At 33.1% G+C, this 8356-nt stretch overlaps 1 protein-coding gene across 7 annotated transcripts in view; it reads right to left on the minus strand.

The window, feature by feature from the left end:
- The window catches only part of LOC125053585 (kazrin), a 60619-nt gene extending 52915 nt beyond the window's left edge, over window positions 1-7704 (minus strand). For all 7 annotated transcript variants that reach the window (XM_047655000.1, XM_047654999.1, XM_047655001.1 and 4 more), the window contains exon 1: window positions 7526-7704. The gene's annotated coding sequence lies outside the window, so the exon portion shown is untranslated. The remainder of the gene's footprint in view (window positions 1-7525) is intronic.
- Between the last annotated feature and the right edge of the window lie 652 nt (window positions 7705-8356).

Below are 8356 nucleotides of genomic sequence, written 5' to 3' on the forward strand. Positions count from 1 at the left end.
ATGCGTGAGTGCATCAACTGGTTCCATGCAACCAGCTCAATACAACAACCATACTAAGTCTAACAATAGAACAAAGTGAATGACTTATGTAACTGACTCATGAAACATAAGGATTTCCTAAGTTAGGTAAAATAATATTTGGCGCAGAATCCGAGGATCTTACGGCCAATTGAAACTTAGTAATGTCCTAGTAAATAAGTTTTTAAGACGTAAAACTATCCTAAGACAAGTCTTGACTAAAAGTAAACGATTAAATTGATGAATTTATCGTATATTTAATAAAATGTCAAGAAAACAATAATTTTTCTTGCTTTTGCGAAGTATAGTAGGTATGTAAGAAAGAGGAGAAAAACTAAAGTTCGGTGATAAAAAATAAATAGAATCAAAGCTTATTCAAGAAGTCTTCTGAAATAGTTTAATTAAATAATTCGTTAAATAATTAATGAACCACGGAAAACAATTTATTAATTTATAATAATCCTTTATAATAATGAAAAGAGGAGTAATTATTTTGTCCGTTGCATTTGGAGAAGCAAGTTCGGAATAAAAATTCAGGAAAATTGCAAATAATGTCACGCCAAGCATGTAGAAGCTTTCTATACATATATATATTCATACTGTGAGCTCAGACTATGGTCCAATAACTTGTATCGTTCTTATGTATTTCCTACTCCTTTCCGTTGCTCTGTAGCAGTACCTTTTCACGTTTGTCGGTTTTAAAGATGTATTTCCCGATTGGCACGCCTATCTTATGAAATTCTCTTGAAATTTTTATTACGTTAAACATCTCTTTAAGAAATTTTTATAGTTTAGTGCAAATAGCGGTCAAAGTCGTTCACGAAGAGGTAACGATTATTTAAGCTATTTAAATAACTTCAGCAAAGCTCTGTCACTACCCTATGCTTATTTACGTGTATCGCACCAGCTTTATACAACATTACTTTCTAATATTCTTTAAAGACTTTATGCCAAAGGACTGAAAATAAAACTCATGACACGGAAATTAGTCTAGACTTTTAGGAAATAAATTTTCCGTTACAATTTGACTTCATCCTACGCGTCATGTCTGTAATATTATTTGTAATAGACTTTTTTATTTGACGTACCGTAATACCTAACAGAGCACATATTTCATTGATCGTTTATAAGCAACTAGGTTGTTTTTCATCCTTACATGTTTACACAGGTATGTAGGTACCTACATGAAACAATTATTGTTTTGCCAGGAATAGATCCCAAAACCAACGAGTTAAGTGCAATTAGTTATCCAAGCCACGTATACATTATTATGTATTGGTTATAAAATAGAGTTATTTCTCAAAAATAAAAAACAAAACAAATATTTCTGAAAAATCTAAATAAATGGAACTCGGTTTGAATTAATCGCCATTCGGAAGAGAATTAATTTTGTTTTACCCTATAATTTTTATGAATACTTGATTAGCCGGGGTTATAAACAAAATCAATCATTGCTTCACCGCAGAGGCCATCATGGAATAATCATCTTTGTTTACGTTGCGGTATGTTCAATCAAAATTCGCTTTTGGCCTAGGCGCCCACTTTTATCCCTGTGATTGTAGGTTCATTTCCCGGTTAAAACACTGGACTTTGTGACCATTAAACACTCATTCGTGCGGTGAATGAAAACATCGTGAGAAACCGATATGTCTTGCCACGGCGTATGTCAGACACAGAGGCTGATCATCTGGTCTATTGGAAAATCAAATTATCACGAAACTTATACATATATGACGCCCAGACATTAAGGTAAGAAGTGCCACTGCTTTCATAATATTAAAAAATTGTTTATTATCAATTTTAAGACAAATGTTTAATGCTAAACGCTGATTTAACAAGAAATGCTATCCGGTTCAAAGTAATGCATCAGCACAGTTGCATGTTGAATTGCATTAAGTTTGTTGTCAACAATTGTTATATCATAGGACAGGCCGACCCAGTTTATCTTGGACGGTAGAGGGTTGCAATTCCTTTGAGTTGCACTGTACCGTGGTGTCAGGGGTGCCTTAGGCCCAACAGGGGTGCTTATCGATTGGGCCCGCCCGCTCCCCTGATATTACACCCCAAACCCACCCTTTCATTACACTGCGTTTATTTGTTTTAAATTCTACAACATTGTTTTCAATGCAACGGATAGTTCATTGTTAATATTGTAAAAGAATGAAGAGGATATTTTGTTAAATGTCTGACTAACACCTTTTGTTGTTGCTAACTATAGTAATGGCTTTTATTTTGCTATCTATCACGTACATTCAAATCAATCAACAGCTTGCTTTTAACATATTTAGTAAATGTAAGCAATGGATATTATTCTGACTTTAGTACGTATAGTCCGAGTTCATTGTGAAGTGATAAATTAGTATACATTGTGACCTAGTTAACACACAATTGTCGGGACATCATTTCATCGTTACATACCTAATCTAATTCGACGAATTTACGTAATAGGACTTAAATATATTTATCTATTAAATAATAAGTTGCTAAAATGGTTTGTTATAAATCTCATACTTAATTTTATTATTATTAAATATTTCACTTATTGTAAAATTAATATGATGTACCGTACAATAATAATAATTACACGTGTCTAAACTTATCAATAAAATTCTGACGTTTCACAAGTATTAATTAAATAAATAGTGAAGATTTCTAACTATTTCAATTAAATTATCTGCATAATTCGCCAATGTTTCGGGTTTTAGCTATCTATGACAATAATGTTTATAATATTGTTAATTCCACATATTACATAAAACTAATATTAAATATAAACATAAACTAATAATAATAAAATAATATACATTGAAATAAATAACTAAACTTAACATAAACTAAAATATATCATTAAAAGGAGTCCCTTTAGGCAAGGTTCCGAAGATACTGGCAGCGTTCCCCCTTTGAATTGCTAGACTAATTCTTTGTCCGATGTAGCTGCCAGATCTTCGGTCTCCTGTGATGTCGACTAACCTTTTTGAAATATCTTTAAAAAGCCTTAAAGCGCTAGGACCCCACGGACCAAGGGTCTCGACACCGAATGGGACAAAATCATATTCTGAGCCCAGACCCCTGTACCTGCATGCTTTATTTTTTTCAGCCGCTTCACAAGCCGCACCAGCTCTGTAGTTGGTTCCATGATAATATTGTATTTTTTAAGTCATTTTTCTTACTGGCTCTTTGTTATTAATGCCATATGGTCAAATTGTAAACGTAACGTGAAGAAACGAAGAATATCACGATTCTTCTGACCAAACCAAAAAGAAAAGTCTATCTCATTGAATTATAATTACGAACATTTAAATTTCCTATTATAATATATCGTCCACACTGATATAATTACGATTTTTCCTGGGTCACAATAGAATATAAAATCCCCGTAGGTAAAGAGAGAATCTATTGACCACGTCTATTTATATTCCGAACACAAAACAAAACTTACTGCTCCGTGTGTCGTATAAGCTGGAGAATTTTTTATAAATAAACTGCTCATATGTAAAGTAGACGTTTTAGTGTTTAGTGTTCGGTGAAATGAGATATCTTTTTATCTGGATGAAAGATGCGGGTTGTCAGAAACAATTTAGTGAGCAGTACGTGTTTCAATTGGCGAGAAGTGCTCAGTTCCGCGTAATGTAAGTAGCTATCTGATATTTGCATCTCCTTATAAGTTTTATTTATTCAGCAAAATTTTCTCCTCGAAATAGGAATATAAAATGAAATACTAAAGCAGGAATCGTTTGAATACGGGAAGCGTATTCAATGGTTATCGCGGAGTAGACTAATCTCGAAGAACGTTTAATTAGTCTGACTATAATTATATTGTTTTGAGCATCAAATACATTAATAAAAGATGTACTATCCAATATTCTAATTAGTTACCGAAAATGGGCCAAGCCAATAGGCAATTAGGCGTGCGTTGAACCGAAATCGTTGAATCTCTAGGCGATAAAGTTAAAGTTTAAATTATTACAGTTAATCATACTTATAAAAATGTAATCCATAACGTTTATGACAATGAGTATATGTACACAGAATTAATAACAACTAAAATAGAATTATTCCAGTATTTCTCCCAAATATATCACACGATAGGTAGCTTGGTCTGCTAACAGCCAATCAATAATTAAGGATAAAAACTGAACTTATATCGAAAGTTTGCATTACTGGAAAAGTTGAAATAATAATAACACTATACGATGAATTAGCTGAAAAGCTAAGTCTCAAAGTAAGGGTTATTAACTTCTCAAAGGTCACGTTCATATGACCTGTTTATAAATTCCATCAACTGTTTATTAATGATTAGTTTGTGTAGCTGTGGGCGTTATTAGTGGGTTTAACTATTCAAATTATGAATAGTAATAAAAAAGGTAAAAAGATCTGTACATTTAAAATGTTCTTCCTCGAGAACTTTGAAACTGACTCATAAATTCATTGACAAATAGTAAAAAAACTGAGAAGCTTTTGGTTTTGTGGTTTGTAGGTATTGTGCATACGTTATTCCAAGAGACTCATAATTATATTGAGGCATGTCTTCCATACGACAACAATTTGATCTGGATCTGACAGCTTAATCTCAAGTAATCCTTGCCGTTGTGAGGTAAAGGCGAGCTGTATTAAAACTGCTTTAGCAATTCGAGCTATTTTTTGTGATCACTCAAAGGTTTAGCAACTAATGATTTCCAACCGATTTGAGAAGCGCAAACATCTTTTGATCCCTCAAAACGACAAACGTTTAATAATTGCCGTGCCTTATTAAGCGTGATAAATTACGATTTCAGATAATCGAGTATTCAGCAAATAATCCTCTAATCAAAGGCAATATTCCGTATTTGGCAGTTTCGACAAAGCAATTTCGATTGAGTTATTTATCAAGCAAATTAGCCGGGGATCGCTTTTCAAACGCATAAAAGTGCTAATTAGGTTGGGCTGGTTTGTCAAATTTTATGATACTATATTCAAATTTGATTGACTGTTTATATAAACTATTAATTAAGACAAATTATACATTCTTTAAAAAAATCCCAATATAATTTTGTTAATTACTTCATAGAATCACATCCTGACCTATCAGGTTAGTTAGTACCTATACTAATAATACGATTTGTGTAGGTGTGTATTAAGACGTGTAAATGTTTATTATCATTAAACTCAAATTCCTCTGCATAAACTATGCTCGTTTGAAGCAAACAATAACGAGCATCGATCAACTTGTTAATGTAGATTGAAGTAATTAATAAAATCTATCTAGTTATTAGGAACCAAAACAAAGTGTTGTTTCTATTTTGCCTATAAAAATTAACAAAACAAACGCAGATGTGTCTGCCCTTTTAGAGACTTCAAAATATTCTCAAAATTAAATAATAGTGATATTAGCCAGTATTAACTATAAGTTACAAAATTATTATACTTTTAAATGTAGTCGTCTAATATAAGCTGCATAGAAACACGTTATCAACGAAACGTTCCCTGTATCTACAGGAGCACGTACAAAATTTATCCTCGCGAAAAATTGTTTCCAGAAAATTTAAAGCTTCGCCCTACCATCCCGTCTGTAAAGCGAATAAAAACTTTTTTATTTCGGCATTGAATACGCAGGATGTATACCTTTTAAAGAACCTTTTTCTCGTCAATAAGTGAATGGTACCTTAGTTCCGGAATAAGAAGGACGGGACATATGTCTTTGCCTTTAGCTAGACAAAGATATTTTTATGATTGAGTTTTATGTGATATAGTGCGGTGTAAGGGTATTCAGAGAACCGTTGTAAAACATTGTGAAAAGTCCTGTCACAGCAATTCAGATATTGTGATTAATAACAAATATAATAATATAATACGAGGTGGTAGGCATAGATTGGCAACTTTATGCTATCGGAGTAACAGAAGGAAGAAAATTCAAAAAATGTATCGATGCACGCATAACCTCAGGGAAAAGAATTGCTATACAATATAAGGAAATAATTACACAAGAATTCTAATCATAATTATACTCTCTCTCGCCGAATCTGCAAAATGTTCTTAGAATAGTTATGTCTTTGGGAGAAAACTTTTTCAATTTTCAGTCAAACGCCGACTCGACAGCACTTAACACGGAAGCAAATTTCAAAATTATCGTATTACCGTGAATTTAAACGTTTAACTCTTAAAACAAATGTAATTTTTCTTGTAAACACCTGTTGTTGCATAAAATTCTTCTTTAAACATTAATAATAATAATAATGTATTTATGGCAGTAATTCAAAAAAGTGTGTTTGTATTACCAACTATATAAATAATTAAGTAAGTATTAGTATATATTTTATTTATATAATTTTTGATTATTTTCCGTAGTTTCCCGTGCAAAGAACGTGTTTTAGAAAGTATAGAATTGAATAGCAGTACTCACTGCTTCAGTCAGGAGCGCCCCTTTAGGTTTTCTGCACCCCAAACGATCTCAATGCAAATTAAGAGAAATATGACCACTATCCGAATAAACTATGACTATGTTATATACAAGATCTTTTTATGAAATGAAAATCCAAGTGTTCTTCAATTGGTTGAAAGGTCCCAATCCGTCCAAGATCTTTTAAAACGATTTCTTTTATGATATTGATTAGATGTCTTATTTATTTTCTTGTAACTGAATGCCTTACATTAGTTAATTTACTCACTAATAGCTGAAGTTTTCCAAATCAGTTCGCAATATGAAAAATATTAGTGAAAAGGGGCAGAAATCAGAGCTACAATCGGCTGAAATCTGAATTGAGATATTAATTAATATGTCAAATACAGAAGTGAAATCAGAACAAAATCCTCGAATAGCCTTGTATAGCCTACTTTGAGTGAGTTCTGCCAATTTGTAAGTGATACGCTTTCGAGTATTCATTAAATTATAGACCTTTCATTCGAGAAGACTAATTTATTTATTTGTTCTTAACAATAACTTAATAATTCGTTTAAAATTCATCCTTATATGCATTGGTAAACTGTTTAGGGCATCTGTAAGCCTTATTTGCTCTTTATATAATATCGTTGCTTACCTCCTGACAGTGAAGAGAATGGAAAGTGACAGGACGATGGACGCGTTGGATCGCTTAGGAGCTATTTAAGAACATATATCTTCTTATATACCTGCTCCTATTTACGTACATAATTTAAAAACAACTATTTATTTAAATTACACGTCATACTATAGCTATATTACGCTAATAGGCTAGTAATGGACAGATCTCAGGAATATTTTAAAATTCCAGTTCGGAACATTTCATATTCATGAAGCTCCTAACGCAAGGTGGTACCTTTTCTTATAAATTATTCCAACCCCACTTTGAATACCTATTCCTTTGTCGCGTATTACATTAAATCGTTTAAAGGATAGCCGTACACATCGTTCACATAAGAATTCGCATGTCAAGGTCGTAATCATGAAGACAAAAGAGGATAGACAATTCGTAGAACCAAAACATGTTTGATCAATATCTGTGTCCTTGACATTTAAATCTGATCTACACAGATAACAAATTAATTCACCCACCTTAGGAGATATTCCACACTGTTAAATACACATCACGCACACAAATAGCAGTCACGAATTTGAACGTGTCGTAGTCGAATCGGCGCGTAATAATTCTCGGTCAGACGAGTTGACTACGACGTAGCGACTCGTAGCGAACGCGCGTAGCTCTCGCGAGTGACTCCGCTGTGAGCCCCGCCGATGCGAATACGGACTGTGGAGCACAGAGTAGAGCAATGCTTCAGATCCATCTGCGCATAAAAAGGCACAAGTATTTGCGATTTATTATGAACAAAATACACCATAATAATCTGCATCCCTACTCATCGGCAAAGAAGAGTGTAGGCCGAGGGAAAAAGCCGGCGTAAAAAACTCTCGGTGCTGTTTTAAAATAGCAAATCATCAAACTACACTTATTTTATAACAAACTAGCAAACTCGGCGAACTCCGTTTCGCCACCAGATGGCTTCGTTTTATGTAACATTTCGTTTGGTGATCCCACTTTTCTGTTGAAATTTTTCTGAAATTTCTTTGCTATAAACCTCACGGAGCCCGAGACCTTTCCAACGAATGCAAAACCGTGGAAATCGGTTCGTGCGTTCTGGAGTTATAGCGTCAGGAAGGAAAACCCGACTTATTTTTATATAGTAGATATCGCATATCGTTAACATGTATAATTAACATAAATATCTTATTTATTTATTTAATATCTTTTTGTTATAGCAGTCTGGTAGGTAAAATCCTTAGATCTTATTCTACAAACTACGATTTGGCTGAGATTTTCTAAATATACAATTTTTTATGTTCGAGTTTCATAAAGGTTGTATAAGAACTCGTGTATGCATTATTTTA

This window comes from Pieris napi, chromosome 11, assembly GCF_905475465.1.
Source record: "Pieris napi chromosome 11, ilPieNapi1.2, whole genome shotgun sequence".
Taxonomy (NCBI): Eukaryota; Metazoa; Arthropoda; class Insecta; order Lepidoptera; family Pieridae; genus Pieris; species Pieris napi.